This window comes from Eleutherodactylus coqui, chromosome 4 (assembly GCF_035609145.1).
Source record: "Eleutherodactylus coqui strain aEleCoq1 chromosome 4, aEleCoq1.hap1, whole genome shotgun sequence".
Lineage (NCBI taxonomy): Eukaryota > Metazoa > Chordata > Amphibia > Anura > Eleutherodactylidae > Eleutherodactylus > Eleutherodactylus coqui.
In genome coordinates this window covers 234,851,321-234,869,242 of record NC_089840.1, presented here as the reverse complement: position 1 = coordinate 234,869,242, position 17,922 = coordinate 234,851,321, and positions in this window count along the sequence as shown.

Genomic DNA, 17,922 nt, shown 5'->3' with positions numbered 1-17,922 from the left:
CCATATATCTCTGTCCATAACCTGTCCCCTCTATACATCTCTGTCTATAACTTGTCCCCTCCATACATCTCTGTCTACAACCAATCCCCTCCATACATCTCTGTCTACAACCTGCCCCCTCCATACATCTCTGTCTACAACCTGCCCCCTCCATACATCTCTGTCCACAACCTGTCCCCTCCATACATCTCTGGCTACAACCAATCCCCTCCATACATCTCTGTCTACAACCTGTCCCCTCCATACGTTTCTGTCCACAACCTGTCCCCTCCATACATCTCTGTCTACAACCAATCCCCTCCATACATCTCTGTCTACAACCTGTCCCCTCTATACATCTCTGTCTATAACTTGTCCCCTCCATAAATCTCTGTCTACAACCAATCCCCTCCATACATCTCTGTCTACAACCTGTCCCCTCCATACATCTCTGTCCTCAACCTGTCGCCTCCATACATCTCTGTCTACAACCCGTCCCCTCCAAACATCTCTCTCCACAACCCGTCCCCTCCATACCTCTCTGTCCACAACCCATCCCCTCCAAACATCTCTCTCCACAACCCTGCCCCTCCATACACCTCTGTCTGCAACCTGTCCCCTCCATACATCTCTGTCTGCAACCTGTCTTCTCCATATATCTCTGTCCATAACCTGTCCCCTCTATACATCTCTGTCTACAACTTGTCCCCTCCATACATCTCTGTCTACAACCAATCCCCTCCATACATCTCTGTCTACAACCTGTCCCCTCCATACATCTCTGTCCGCAACCTGTCCCCTCCATACATCTCTGGCTACAACCAATCCTCTCCATACATCTCTGTCCACAACCTGTCCCCTCCATACAAATCTGGCTACAACCAATCCCCTCCATACATCTCAGTCTACAACCTGTCCCCTCCATACATCTCAGTCCACAACCTGTCCCCTCCATACATCTCTGTCTACAACCAATCCCCTCCATACATCTCTGTCTACAACCTGCCCCCTCCATACATCTCTGTCCGCTACCTGTCCCCTCCATACATCTCTGTCAACAACAAGTCCCCTCCATATATCTCTGTCCATTACCTGTCCCCTCTATACATCTCTGTCTATAACTTGTCCCCTCCATACATCTCTGTCCGCAACCTGTCCCCTCCATACATCTCTGGCTACAACCAATCCTCTCCATACATCTCTGTCCACAACCTGTCCCCTCCATACAAATCTGGCTACAACCAATCCCCTCCATACATCTCTGTCTACAACCTGTCCCCTCCATACATCTCAGTCCACAACCTGTCCCCTCCATACATCTCTGTCTACAACCAATCCCCTCCATACATCTCTGTCTACAACCTACCCCCTCCATACATCTCTGTCCGCAACCTGTCCCCTCCATACATCTCTGTCAACAACTAGTCCCCTCCATATATCTCTGTCCATTACCTGTCCCCTCTATACATCTCTGTCTATAACTTGTCTCCTCCATACATCTCTGTCTGCAACCAATCCCCTCCATACACCTCTGTCTGCAACCTGTCCCCTCCATACATCTCTGTCTACAACCTGTCTCCTCCATATATCTCTGTCCATAACTTGTCCCCTCCATACATCTCTGTCTGCAACCAATCCCCTCCATACATCTCTGTCTAGAACCTGTCCCCTCCATACATCTCTGTCCACAACCTGTCCCCTCCATACATCTCTGGCTACAACCAATCCCCTCCATACATCTCTGTCCACAACCCGTCCCCTCCATATATATCTGTCCATAACCTGTCCCCTCCATACATCTCTGTCCACAACCCGTCCCCTCCATATATCTCTGTCCATTACCTGTCCCCTCTATACATCTCTGTCTATAACTTGTCTCCTCTATACATCTCTGTCTACAACCAATCCCCTCCATACATCTCTGTCTACAACCTGTCCCCTCCATACATCTCTGTCCGCAACCTGTCCCCTCCATACATCTCTGGCTACAACCAATCCTCTCCATACATCTCTGTCCACAACCTGTCCCCTCCATACAAATCTGGCTTCAACCAATCGCCTCCATACATCCCTGTCTACAACCTGTCCCCTCCATACATCTCAGTCCACAACCTGTCCCCTCCATACATCTCTGTCTACAACCAATCCCCTCCATACATCTCTGTCTACAACCTGCCCCCTCCATACATCTCTGTCCGCAACCTGTCCCCTCCATACATCTCTGTCAACAACAAGTCCCCTCCATATATCTCTGTCCATTACCTGTCCCCTCTATACATCTCTGTCTATAACTTGTCTCCTCCATACATCTCTGTCTGCAACCAATCCCCTCCATACACCTCTGTCTGCAACCTGTCCCCTCCATACATCTCTGTCTACAACCTGTCTCCTCCATATATCTCTGTCCATAACTTGTCCCCTCCATACATCTCTGTCTGCAACCAATCCCCTCCATACATCTCTGTCTAGAACCTGTCCCCTCCATACATCTCTGTCCACAACCTGTCCCCTCCATACATCTCTGGCTACAACCAATCCCCTCCATACATCTCTGTCCACAACCCGTCCCCTCCATATATATCTGTCCATAACCTGTCCCCTCCATACATCTCTGTCCACAACCCGTCCCCTCCATATATCTCTGTCCATTACCTGTCCCCTCTATACATCTCTGTCTATAACTTGTCTCCTCTATACATCTCTGTCTACAACCAATCCCCTCCATACATCTCTGTCTACAACCTATCCCCTCCATACATCTCTGTCCGCAACCTGTCCCCTCCATACATCTCTGGCTACAACCAATCCTCTCCATACATCTCTGTCCACAACCTGTCCCCTCCATACATCTCTGGCTACAACCAATCCCCTCCATACATCTCTGTCTACAACCTGTCCCCTCCATACATCTCAGTCCACAACCTGTCCCCTCCATACATCTCTGTCTACAACCAATCCCCTCCATACATCTCTGTCTACAACCTGCCCCCTCCATACATCTCTGTCCACAACCTGTCCCCTCCATACATCTCTGGCTACAACCAATCCCCTCCATACATCTCTGTCTACAACCTGTCCCCTCCATACATTTCTGTCCACAACCTGTCCCCTCCATACATCTCTGTCTACAACCTGTCCCCTCTATACATCTCTGTCTATAACTTGTCCCCTCCATACATCTCTGTCTATAACTTGTTCCCTCCATAAATCTCTGTCTACAACCAATCCCCTCCATACATCTCTGTCTACAACCTGTCCCCTCCATACATCTCTGTCCTCAACCTGTCCCCTCCATACATCTCTGTCTACAACCCGTCCCCTCCAAACATCTCTCTCCACAACCCGTCCCCTCCATACCTCTCTCTCCACAACCCGTCCCCTCTAAACATCTCTGTCTGCAACCTGTCCCCTCTATACATCTCTCTCCACAACCCGTCCCCTCCAAACATCTCTCTCCACAACCCTGCCCCTCCATACACCTCTGTCTGCAACCTGTCCCCTCCATACATCTCTGTCTACAACTTATCCCCTCCATATATCTCTGTCTAAAACCTGTCCCCTCCATATATCTCTGTCCATAACCTGTCCCCTCTATACATCTCTGTCTATAACTTGTCCCCTCCATACATCTCTGTCTACAACCAATCCCCTCCATACATCTCTGTCTACAATCTGTCCCCTCCATACATCTCTGTCCATAACCTGTCCCCTCCATACATCTCTGGCTACAACCAATCCCGTCCATACATCTCTGTCTACAACCCGTCCCCTCCATATATATCTGTCCATAACCTGTCCCCTCCATACATCTCTGTCAACAACAAGTCCCCTCCATATATCTCTGTCCATTACCTGTCCCCTCTATACATCTCTGTCTATAACTTGTCTCCTCCATACATCTCTGTCTGCAACCAATCCCCTCCATACATCTCTGTCTACAACCAATCCCCTCCATACATCTCTGACTACAACCTGCCCCCTCCATACATCTCTCTCCACAACCAGTCCCCTCAATACATCTCTGGCTACAACCAATCCCCTCCATACATCTCTGTCTGCAACCTGTCCCCTCCATACATTTCTGTCCACCACCTGTCCCCTCCATACATCTCTGTCTACAACCAATCCCCTCCATACATCTCTGTCTACAACCTGTCCCCTCTATACATCTCTGTCTATAACTTGTCCCCTCCATACATCTCTGTCTACAACCAATCCCCTCCATACATCTCTGTCTACAACCTGTCCCCTCCATACATCTCTGTCCACAACCTGTCCCCTCCATACATCTCTGTCTGCAACCCGTCCCCTCCAAACATCTCTCTCCATAACCCGTCCCCTCCATACCTCTCTCTCCACAACCCGTCCCCTCTAAACATCTCTGTCTGCGACCTGTCCCCTCTATACATCTCTCTCCACAACCCGTCCCCTCCATACCTCTCTATCCACAACCCATCCCCTCCAAACATCTCTCTCCACAACCCTGCCCCTCCATACACCTCTGTCTGCAACCTGTCCCCCCCCCTTACATCTCTGTCTACAACCTGTCTCCTCCATATATCTCTGTCCATAACCTGTCCCCTCTATACATCTCTGTCTGCAACTTGTCCCCTCCATACATCTCTGTCTGCAACCAATCCCCTCCATACATCTCTGTCTACAACCTGTCCCCTCCATACATCTCTGTCCACAACCTGTCCCCTCCATACATCTCTGTCTACAACCAATCCCCTCCATACATCTCTGTCCACAACCCGTCCCCTCCATATATATCTGTCCATAACCTGTCCCCTCCATACATCTCTGTCCACAACCCGTCCCCTCCATATATCTCTGTCCATTACCTGTCCCCTCTATACATCTCTGTCTATAACTTGTCTTCTCCATACATCTCTGTCTGCAACCAATCCCCTCCATACATCTCTGTCTACAACCTGTCCCCTCCATATATCTCTGGCTACAACCTGTCCCCTCCATATATCTCTGTCCATAACCTGTCCCCTCTATACATCTCTGTCTATAACTTGTCCCCTCCATACATCTCTGTCTACAACCTGTCCCCTCCATACATTTCTGTCCACAACCTGTCCCCTCCATACATCTCTGTCTACAACCTGTCCCCTCCATACATCTCTGTCTACAACCAATCCCCTCCATACATCTCTGTCTACAACGTGCCCCCTCCATACATCTCTGTCCACAACCTGTCCCCTCCATACATCTCTGGCTACAACCAATCCCCTCCATACATCTCTGTCTACAACCTGTCCCCTCCATACATCTCTGTCTACAACCTGTCCCCTCCATACATCTCTGTCTACAACCAATCCCCTCCATACATCTCTGTCTACAACGTGCCCCCTCCATACATCTCTGTCCACAACCTGTCCCCTCCATACATCTCTGGCTACAACCAATCCCCTCCATACATATCTGTCTACAACCTGTCCCCTCCATACATTTCTGTCCACAACCTGTCCCCTCCATACATCTCTGTCTACAACCTGTCCCCTCTATACATCTCTGTCTATAACTTGTCCCCTCCATACATCTCTGTCTACAACCAATCCCCTCCATACATCTCTGTCTACAACCTGCCCCCTCCATACATCTCTGTCCACAACCTGTCCCCTCCATACATCTCTGGCTACAACCAATCCCCTCCATACATCTCTGTCTACAACCTGTCCCCTCTATACATCTCTGTCTATAACTTGTCCCCTCCATAAATCTCTGTCTACAACCAATCCCCTCCATACATCTCTGTCTACAACCTGTCCCCTCCATACATCTCTGTCCTCAACCTGTCCCCTCCATACATCTCTGTCTACAACCCGTCCCCTCCAAACATCTCTCCACAACCCGTCCCCTCCATACCTCTCTCTCCACAACCCGTCCCCTCTAAACATCTCTGTCTGCAACCTGTCCCCTCTATACATCTCTCTCCACAACCCGTCCCCTCCATATCTCTCTGTCCACAACCCATCCCCTCCAAACATCTTTCTCCACAACCCTGCCCCTCCATACACCTCTGTCTGCAACTTGTCCCCTCCATACATCTCTGTCTACAACCTGTCTCCTCCATATATCTCTGTCCATAACCTGTCCCCTCTATACATCTCTGTCTACAACTTGTCCCCTCCATACATCTCTGTCTACAACCAATCCCCTCCATACATCTCTGTCCACAACCCGTCCCCTCCATATATATCTGTCCATAACCTGTCCCCTCCATACATCTCTGTCCACAACCCGTCCCCTCCATATATCTCTGTCCATTACCTGTCTCCTCTATACATCTATGTCTATAACTTGTCTCCTCCATACATCTCTGTCTACTACCAATCCCCTCCATACATCTCTGTCTACAACCTATCCCCTCCATATATCTCTGTCTAAAACCTGTCCCCTCCATATATATCTGTCCATAACCTGTCCCCTCCATACATCTCTGTCAACAACAAGTCCCCTCCATATATCTCTGTCCATTACCTGTCCCCTCTATACATCTCTGTCTATAACTTGTCTCCTCCATACATCTCTGTCTGCAACCAATCCCCTCCATACATCTCTGTCTACAACCTGTCCCCTCCATATATCTCTGGCTACAACCTGTCCCCTCCATATATCTCTGTCCATAACCTGTCCCCTCTATACATCTCTGTCTATAACTTGTCCCCTCCATACATCTCTGTCTACAACCTGTCCCCTCCATACATTTCTGTCCACAACCTGTCCCCTCCATACATCTCTGTCTACAACCAATCCCCTCCATACATCTCTGTCTACAACCTGTCCCCTCTATACATCTCTGTCTATAACTTGTCCCCTCCATACATCTCTGTCTACAACCAATCCCCTCCATACATCTCTGTCTACAACCAATCCCCTCCATACATCTCTGTCTACAACCTGTCCCCTCCATACATCTCTGTCCACAACCTGTCCCCTCCATACATCTCTGTCTGCAACCCGTCCCCTCCAAACATCTCTCTCCACAACCCGTCCCCTCCATACCTCTCTCTCCACAACCCGTCCCCTCTAAATATCTCTGTCTGCAACCTGTCCCCTCTATACATCTCTCTCCACAACCCGTCCCCTCCATACCTCTCTGTCCACAACCCATCCCCTCCAAACATCTCTCTCCACAACCCTGCCCCTCCATACACCTCTGTCTGCAACCTGTCTCCTCCATATATCTCTGTCCATAACCTGTCCCCTCTATACATCTCTGTCTGCAACTTGTCCCCTCCATACATCACTGTCTGCCACCCATCCCCTCCATACATCTGTCTACAACCTGTCCCCTCCATACATCTCTGTCCACAACCTGTCCCCTCCATACATCTCTGGCTACAACCAATCCCCTCCATACATCTCTGTCTACAACCTGTCCTCTCCATACATCTCTGTCCACAACCTGTCCCCTCCATACATCTCTGTCTACAACCAATCCCCTCCATACATCTCTGTCTACAACCTGTCCCCTCCAAACATCTCTGTCCACAACCTGTCCCCTCCAAACATCTTTCTCCACAACCCTGCCCCTCCAAACATCTCTCTCCACAACCCTGCCCCTCCAAACATCTCTCTCCACAACCCGTCCCCTCCAAACATCTCTCTCCACAACCCGTCCCCTCCATACCTCTCTCTGCACAACCCGTCCACTCTAAACATCTCTGTCTGCAACCTGCCCCCTCTATACATCTCTCTCCACAACCCGTCCCCTCCATACCTCTCTGTCCACAACCCATCCCCTCCAAACATCTCTCTCCACAACCCTGCCCCTCCATACACCTCTGTCTGCAACCTGTCCCCTCCATACATCTCTGTCTACTACCTGTCTCCTCCATATATCTCTGTCCATAACCTGTCTCCTCTATACATCTCTGTCTACAACTTGTCCCCTCCATACATCTCTGTCCACAACCCGTCCCCTCCATATATATCTGTCCATAACCTGTCCCCTCCATACATCTCTGTCCATAACCTGTCCCCTCTATACATCTCTGTCTACAACCAATCCCCTCCATACATCTCTGTCCAAAACCCGTCCCCTCCATATATCTTTGTCCATTACCTGTCCCCTCTATACATCTCTGTCTATAACTTGTCTCCTCCATATATCTCTTTCTACAACCAATCCCCTCCATACATCTCTGTCTACAACCTGTCCCCTCCATATATCTCTGTCTAAAACCTGTCCCCTCCATATATCTCTGTCCATAACCTGTCCCCTCTATACATCTCTGTCTATAACTTGTCCCCTCCATACATCTCTGTCTACAACCAATCCCCTCCATACATCTCTGTCTACAACCTGTCCCCTCCATACATCTCTGTCCACAACCTGTCCCCTCCATACATATCTGGCTACAACCAATCCCCTCCATACATCTCTGTCTACAACCCGTCCCCTCCATATATATCTGTCCATAACCTGTCCCCTCCATACATCTCTGTCCACAACCCGTCCCCTCCATATATCTCTGTCCATAACCTGTCTCCTCTATACATCTCTGTCTATAACTTGTCCCCTCTATACATCTCTGTCTACAACCAATCCCCTCCATACATCTCTGTCTACAACCTGTCCCCTCCATACATCTCTGTCCACAACCTGTCCCCTCCATACATCTCTGTCCACAACCTGTCCCCTCCATACATCTCTGGCTACAACCAATCCCCTCCATACATCTCTGTCTACAACCTGACCCCTCCATACATCTGTCCACAACCCGTCCCCTCCAAACATCTCTCTCCACAACACGTCCCCTCCAAACATATCTCTCCACAACCCGTCCCCTCCATACCTCTCTCTCCACAACCCGTCCACTCTAAACATCTCTGTCTACAACCTGTCCCCTCTATACATCTCTCTCCACAACCCGTCCCCTCCATACCTGTCTGTCCACAACCCATACCCTCCAAACATCTCTCTCCACAATTCTGCCCCTCCATACACCTCTGTCTGCAACCTGTCCCCTCCATACATCTCTGTCCACAATTCTGCCCCTCCATACACCTCTGTCTGCAACCTGTCCCCTCCATACATCTCTGTCCACAACCTGTCCCCTCCATACATCTCTGTCTACAACCAATCCCCTCCATACATCTCTGTCTACAACCTGTCCCCTCCATACATCTCTGTCCACAACCGGTCCCCTCCATACATCTCTGGCTACAACCAATCCCGTCCATACATCTCTGTCCACAACCTGTCCCCTCCAAACATCTCTCTCCACAACCCGTCCCCTCCAAACATCTCTCTCCACAACACGTCCCCTCCAAACATCTCTCTCCACAACCCGTCCCCTCCATACCTCTCTCTCCACAACCCGTCCACTCTAAACATCTCTGTCTGCAACCTGTCCCCTCTATACATCTCTCTCCACAACCCGTCCCCTACATACCTGTCTGTCCACAACCCATCCCCTCCAAACATCTCTCTCCACAATTCTGCCCCTCCATACACCTCTGTCTGCAACCTGTCCCCTCCATACATCTCTGTCCACAATTCTGCCCCTCCATACACCTCTGTCTGCAACCTGTCCCCTCCATACATCTCTGTCCACAACCTGTCCCCTCCATACATCTCTGTCCACAACCAGTCCCCTCCATACCTCTCTCTCCACAACCCGTCCCCTCCATACCTCTCTCTCCACAACCCGTCCCCTCTAAACATCTCTGTCTGCAACCGTCCCCTCTATACATCTCTCTCCACAACCCGTCCCCTCCATACCTGTCTGTCCACAACCCATCCCCTCCAAACATCTCTCTCCACAATTCTGCCCCTCCATACACCTCTGTCTACAACCAATCCCCTCCGTACATCTTTGTCTACAACCTGTCCCCTCCAAACATCTCTGTCCACAACCTGTCCCCTCCAAACATCTCTCTCCACAACCCATCCCCTCCAAACATCTCTCTCCACAACCCGTCCCCTCCATACCTCTCTCTCCACAACCCGTCCCCTCCATACCTCTCTGTCCACAACCCATCCCCTCCAAACATCTCTCTCCACAACCCTGCCCCTCCATACACCTCTGTCTGCAACCTGTCCCCTCCATACATCTCTGTCTACAACCTGTCTCCTCCATATATCTCTGTCCATAACCTGTCCCCTCTATACATCTCTGTCTACAACTTGTCCCCTCCATACATCTCTGTCTACAACCAATCCCCTCCATACATCTCTGTCCACAACCTGTCCCCTCCATATATATCTGTCCATAACCTGTCCCCTCCATACATCTCTGTCCATAACCTGTCCCCTCTATACATCTCTGTCTATAACCTGTCCCCTCTATACATCTCTGTCTATAACTTGTCTCCTCTATACATCTCTGTCTACAACCAATCCCCTCCATACATCTCTGTCTACAACCTGTCCCCTCCATACATCTCTGTCCGCAACCTGTCCCCTCCATACATCTCTGGCTACAACCAATCCTCTCCATACATCTCTGTCCACAACCTGTCCCCTCTATACATCTCTGTCTACAACCAATCCCCTCCATACATCTCTGTCTACAACCTGTCTCCTCCATATATCTCTGTCCTTAACCTGTCCCCTCTATACATCTCTGTCTACAACTTGTCCCCTCCATACATCTCTGTCTACAACCAATCCCCTCCATACATCTCTGTCCACAACCCGTCCCCTCCATATATATCTGTCCATAACCTGTCCCCTCCATACATCTCTGTCCACAAGCCGTCCCCTCCATATATCTCCGTCCATTACCTGTCCCCTCTATACATCTCTGTCTATAACTTGTCTCCTCCATACATCTCTGTCTACAACCTGTCCCCTTTATACATCTCTGTCTATAACTTGTCCCCTCCATACATCTCTGTCTACAACCAATCCCCTCCATACATCTCTGTCCACAACCTGTCCCCTCCATACATCTCTGTCCACAACCTGTCCCCTCCATACATCTCTGGCTACAACCAATCCCCTCCATACATCTCTGTCTACAACCTGACCCCTCCATACATCTCTGTCCACAACCTGTCCCCTCCATACATCTCTGTCTACAACTAATCTCCTCCATACAGCTCTGTCTACAACCTGTCCCCTCCAAACATCTCTGTCCACAACCTGTTCCCTCCAAACATCTCTGTCCACAACCCGTCCCCTCCAAACATCTCTCTCCACAACCCGTCCCCTCCAAACATCTCTCTCCACAACACGTCCCCTCCAAACATCTCTCTCCACAACCCGTCCCCTCCAAACATCTCTCTCCACAACCCGTCCCCTCCATACCTCTCTCTCCACAACCCGTCCCCTCTAAACATCTCTGTCTGCAACCTGTCCCCTCTATACATCTCTCTCCACAACCCGTCCCCTCCATACCTCTCTGTCCACAACCCATCCCCTCTAAACATCTCTCTCCACAACCCTGCCCCTCCATACACCTCTGTCTGCAACCTGTCCCCTCCATACATCTCTGTCCACAACCTGTCCCCTCCATACATCTCTGTCTACAACCAATCCCCTCCATACATCTCTGTCTACAACCTGTCCCCTCGAAACATCTCTGTCCACAACCCGTCCCCTCCAAACATCTCTCTCCACAACCCGTCCCCTCCATACCTCTCTCTCCACAACCCGTCCCCTCTAAACACCTCTGTCTGCAACCTGTCCCCTCCATACATCTCTGTCTACAACCTGTCTCCTCCATATATCTCTGTCCATAACCTGTCCCCTCTATACATCTCTGCTACAACTTGTCCCCTCCATACATCTCTGTTTACAACCAATCCCCTCCATACATTTCTGTCCACAACCCGTCCCCTCCATATATATCTGTCCATAACCTGTCCCCTCCATACATCTCTGTCCACAACCCGTCCTCTCCATATATCTCTGTCCATTACCTGTCCCCTCTATACATCTCTGTCTATAACTTGTCTCCTCCATACATCTCTGTCTACAACCAATCCCCTCCATACATCTCTGTCTACAACCTGTCCCCTCCATACATCTCTGTCTACAACCTGTCCCCTCCATATATCTCTGTCCATAACCTGTCCCCTCTATACATCTCTGTCTATAACTTGTCCCCTCCATACATCTCTGTCTACAACCAATCCCCTCCATACATCTCTGTCTACAACCCGTCCCCTCCATACATCTCTGTCCACAACCTGTCCCCTCCATACATCTCTGTCCACAACCTGTCCCCTACATACATCTCTGTCTACAACCCGTCCCCTCCATACATCTCTGATAAACGTCTAACAGCATGGAAGATGCAGAAGGATGCTGACAAGGGGGAGAGCATTATGCGAGTATGAAACTGAATAGAAATTAGTTGCGTGAAATAAGTGAATTAAAATCACAGAGGTGTGGGGATACCCCAAAACATATTTCACTGGAAAAGAGCCAAAATTGCAATACCTGATAATGTGCAGAGCAGGCACGATCGCCGCTAAGCAGGCACAGTCGCCATAAGACCTTCACAATGGTTATAAGTTTGGCACAATAGCCATAAGTTTGGCACAATGGCCGTAGAACTTAACAATATGCAGCAGCCCAGCCCAGATTGGTGGGTTGAGTGGGTGGCTGCATATATGTCTGCAGTGGACAATTTAGCTCCTCTGGTTTATATTCTGGCTTGCTGCATATTGTTAGGTTCTACGGCGGGTCTTATGGTGATTGTGCCTCCTTAGCGGCGATCGTGCCTGCTCTGCACGTTATCAGGTATTGCATTTTTGGCTCTTTTCCAGTGAAATAAGTGAAAACTATGCTGCCCAACAAACTCTTACACAACTCCATCAATGGAAAAGTAAAAAAAAAGTTATGGATCTCAGACTATGGTGACACCAAGCAATTTAAAAAATAAAGTTTTTTTTTATTTTGTAAGAGTTGTAAAACACAAACTATATACATTTGGTAACGCTGTAATATCACCAACCCATGGAATAAAATTATGTCATTTTTTTTTTAACCAAATAGTGACTGCTACTAAAAATCTAACAAAAAATGAGTAAATTACCTCAACCATTTTCAGCACTACAATGTTTCTCTCCACCTTTTGTAAATATCAGATGTTATTTTGCATGTAATGCTACATGGAGGATAATAATTATAAGACTCTTGTAGAAATTCATGTAGACACTGCCCTCTAGTGGTCTTTATTGTATTTAATATTGACAATGTATTGTATATTTTTTTGTTAGGTGAAACGGGTTAGATTGTTAGAGCTATCAAGCACAACAGGATGATCTCTGGTTCCTCAACCTATGGAAAGACATACGGGCCACCCTACAGCTATTCAAATCACGGATACATCCCTGGATGTATACACATGGTAAGGCCCAATAAGCCTCTGTAATGAGAGACCTGGAGTGCACTGTTAGGCCTTCGGCTGCCACAAGTGATCCATTGGCATCAAGCGGTCACGTTGTTAGGAGGGTGATCAAATGAGGAAGGACATCTCTTCCCTACATCAAACTTATTAGATGCAGTGAGTGTAGCATCTACGTGGTTAACAGGCCAGAATGAAGGCTGTTCCATTAAATATACACAACTGTGAAAATGACTGTTCCAAGGCTGTGACCCACGACATGCCACGATACTCATCCTCCTGGTAGTAATATTACGTAACATGACTATGGCAGCCAGTCATGGCAAGGCATATTCCTGGCTTTACATGGGCTGATAGTCACCAAAGTAGTCGCTCAACACAGGACTCGACCGCCTGTTTAATCTGAATGGAGTCGGATCCCTGGAGGAGCTCTCTGGCGCACTTCGCCTCCATTCAGTGAGCGATTATCACTTCTGTGCAGGGGCGTAAGTAAAGGCTCAGGGGCCCTAATGCAAAAGGTGAACTGGGCCCCCCCCCTCTATCTGTATCTGTACCCGTACCCATACCTAAACCATGCTGCACAGAGACATAACTTGAAGCTTCTGGGCCCCAATGCAAAACCTGTAACAGGGCCCCCAACTATAATGCTTTATTCATAGTACTGGGCTCCCTATATGGAGAAGAGAGGCCTTATGGGCCCCCTAAGGCTCCTGGGCCTGGGTGCAAACGCATCCCCTGCACCCTCTATAGTTACGCCCCTGCTTCTGTGTGAAAGCACAGCAGAGATAATCCCCGGGACGGCTGTCAGGCACTTAAGTGCACGACAATCATCCGGTGTAAAGCCACCCTAAGATGAGAATATCCTTTAAGTGTATAGGAAGTTGTTGAAATAGCAAAGCGCAACACTTCACTAATTAGCAAAAATACCTATACTTCATGTAAGAAGAGTACAATTACAGTATACAAGATTTTTACTATTATTATGATTTAGTTTTAAAGCTCCATTAACTTGCTGCTTCAGTTTTCTGTTCTTTATTTAATTCAAAAGTTCTATGTTTTGTCTTTTGCTTTTTTTTGTTTCACATTTTTTTTTATCCTGAAATATTAATAATAATAATAATAAAAGAAACGTGAAATAAAAAATATCCCGGGGCTCTGAGCATAATCAAATGGGTTCAGTATACAACCTGAGACAACCTAAAAAACAAGTATAATAAACAAGACTAAATGTGGGACAGACTGGCAGGGAATGCACACTGCACAAGACTGGGCTCACACAAATGGGATTCCGCATGCGGGCGGCCCGCAGTGTATTCCGGCTGTGAGCCCGGACGGCGACTTTGTGTACATGGATAAACTGTATTGCAAATAACGGCGCCGGCTCGCTGGCGGTTGTGCGCTGCACAGTTTTTTTTCTTCGGACTTCCTGATCCGTAACTAAGGGTTCAGGCAGACAAGTGATTTTCTTAGTGCATGAACAGCAATGCTGAAAAAAAAAAAATTCGCACATCACGTGTAGAAAAATCGCGTGACCGGGTGCATTTGCACTTGCATGTCCCATCTTTTGCAGGTGCGATTATTTAGCGCCTCAAAAAAACGGGCATGTGACCATTTGCATTGGAAAGCATTGGTTTAAATAGAGCCGATTTTTAAGTGTGCCTATTCATGCGCTTAAAAAAAAAAAAAACCTCGTCTGACTGCGGCCGTAGCAATGACGTGGGTACTCTCAGTTTATATGCAATGTTAATTGACATCAGTGGAGGCCACCTGCTTTGATTTCGCTGCAACATAGAGCATGCTGCGATTATTCTTCCACTTACAGAATACGCAATTCATATTCGCGAGTGTGAAGGAAAAACCGAAAGTTCATGCCTTTCACTGTCTGCGTTTTACCGTGGATCATCCATGGGAACGGCAATCGCGGAATCCACAATACAAATCCGCTCACCGGCCTTAAGAATATATTTTTTTGTTATGTCACAGATAATGCTTACAATGATATGTAATAAATAGGCGGGTCACAGTACTGGGATAAGTAATAAACTGATGTGACCTTGCAGGAGTAACAAAGGGATGTCACAAGAGAGAAACAAGAAAATAAACAGGGATGATGTCACAAAAACAGAATGATGTCACTATCCATGGATAATAAATAGAGATAAGTGAGCATTGTCCTTAGCGAGAACCTGCCCGCTCGGAAGAAAAGGTTCGGGTGCCAGTGAGAGATCTCCCCTCCGTTCCCCCCTGCTCTCCCCCGCTAAGGACAATGCTTGATCGAGTAATTGTCCTTAGCGAGTATGCTCGCTCATCTCTAATAATAAACAATGTGAAGTTGTGGAAACAGTGATGTCACAGTATGGGAATAATAAATATAGTGCTGATACAGATATAAACCACATAATAATACACACAGTGATCTCACAGTACGGAGGGGATAATCACTTGTTTTCATACATTCTCAGGACACAGTGAGTTGATGCGGTGCTTGTTGGGTACAGTCCAGCACAGATACAGGGGCTGATAAATGAGATGAAATGGGCACAGCTTTGTCCGCTTGGCATTTTCTTATGGATCTATTTATAACCCATATATTATATTTAGAATATTTCTATTTATATGGCCTCGTTGCACCTCGTTGTGTTTTCATAACAAGCTGATCAGAATGTAATCACCCACAAGCGTGTTGTGCCTTCTTGAACAACACAATGTTGAGTGCATGAGTTAGTATTTAGCTTCCTTCACACCAGTGCTTCTGATGCCAGTCATTCTAACTATGAAAAGTTCTTTTACTTTTAACCTTTTTTATTTAATACCGATCTTGGTCAATGAAGTCTGATCCCTTTTTTTTTTTGTGAATCTGATTAATTACCTTTAACTTTTCGCTTTGCCTTTTGCCTAGTAATATGTGTGTGGCAAGATTGATTTTTCACCCAACGTCACAGATTAATTTTTGTAGTAAGAGATAATTTATAACTAGGGAAAAAGCACTTTCCCGTGGGAAGGCAAACTTGATTTATGGATGGTAGCAGTACAGTGATAACCTCTGGGAAACTTTCAGGATTACCTCATGCTTGCAGGTCATATGCCAGCTGCAGGGACTGCTGTCAGGAAGGCGTATAGTAGGGCTGCTCTCCAGGGGATTGTACTCCTGGGTCCAATTAATGAGGACCTTTTTAATTATGACAGAAGAAAAAAGTGAAATTCCAATGGGGGATGAAAGCACTTGTTTGGTTAATACATTTAGGTATCAGTATTTTCGTGAGATCAGGGCCGAGCTGGCTTCAAGTATTGTTTTAGTTAAACAGATACTAAAGTAAAATAAAACAAGAGTCACAAATTACAGTGAACATAATGTCGTCATTTCATTTAACTTTGTTCTATTCTTTATCGGAATTCAAAGCGTGAGAAAAATCCCAGGAGGCATCTGTTTAGTCTTCACTTCTCCCCTCCAGTGATAGTAGATATGGCATAATGCATTTAGCAAAGTAAGTCCGGTCTCACACGGACAGGTCGGATTCTGTATGCAGGAGCCCGCAGCGGAATCCGTCTCTAACCGCAGTCAGTGACCCTGCATACCTGTTCTTTACTGCGGATGACCACGGACGCTCGCCGTCGGTCATGTATAGAAGAGATTCAAAAAAAGAAAAAATTTAGAATTTTGCATGCCGTGACTAGGCAATGACGTGGGTACCTGCCTCGTATCCGCAATGTCAATTGCGGATGGGCCGTGGGTCGAATGGCTTCCATTGACTACAATGGAAGCCGTTTGTGTTGATTCCGCACAAAAATAGAACATGCAATTTAAATTCCGCTCATGGAAATCGCCATTGCTGTCCGCTCATCTGAGTGGATATGCGAATGTTCTATTTTTTTTTTTATGTTTGTGGAATACCGCGGATCATCCGCAGATTCCGCAATTGAAGTCCAGTTGTGTGAGACCGGCCTAAGGAGGATTTACAAACAGCTTGCTGCAACAGAAGCCATGCCTATTGCTGTATGTTTGCTGTAGAGACTGGGATTTATCTAGTTAGCTAAGCTCCAACTCACAGGTAAGCTAGGAGTTTAGTACAGGGCGTGCGAAACATGTTAAGCGGGCCCCCCTTCCCAGGTAATGCATGCTTACAGCTGCAGAGGCACACCCTAATCATAGTCATTATACAAAGATCTATATTGTCACCATATTGTAGTAAATAGCAGTTCTTCACAACCGTTCTGCAGACCGTACAGTACAATCTAGTGACTCAGAGACAACATCTTCTGTGCCTGGAGTCATTGAGTTTCCTTGTCTTTTTCATCCGGCCTAGACCTCCATGATAACTTCTTCCAGCCATGACTTGTCTTTGCAAAGTTTGCAACACAGGCATCTTTGGCCCCCTGCTGTTCTTGAATCCCACCCACCTTTTGTTAACCTACACAAACTCTCCATCCTGTTCTGTGCCTATTGTTGCCCCATCTGCCCCTATTATTGTACCAGGTGTGTATAATATTGGTATAACTATAATTACCCCACCAAAAAGGTGCCACACAGACAGCAACTCTGAAATTAATAGCAATAAATGGATAATATCTCCAAAAATCATAGTGCCAGACAGTGCCCCATATTGTGCCACAAATGGTAATAGTG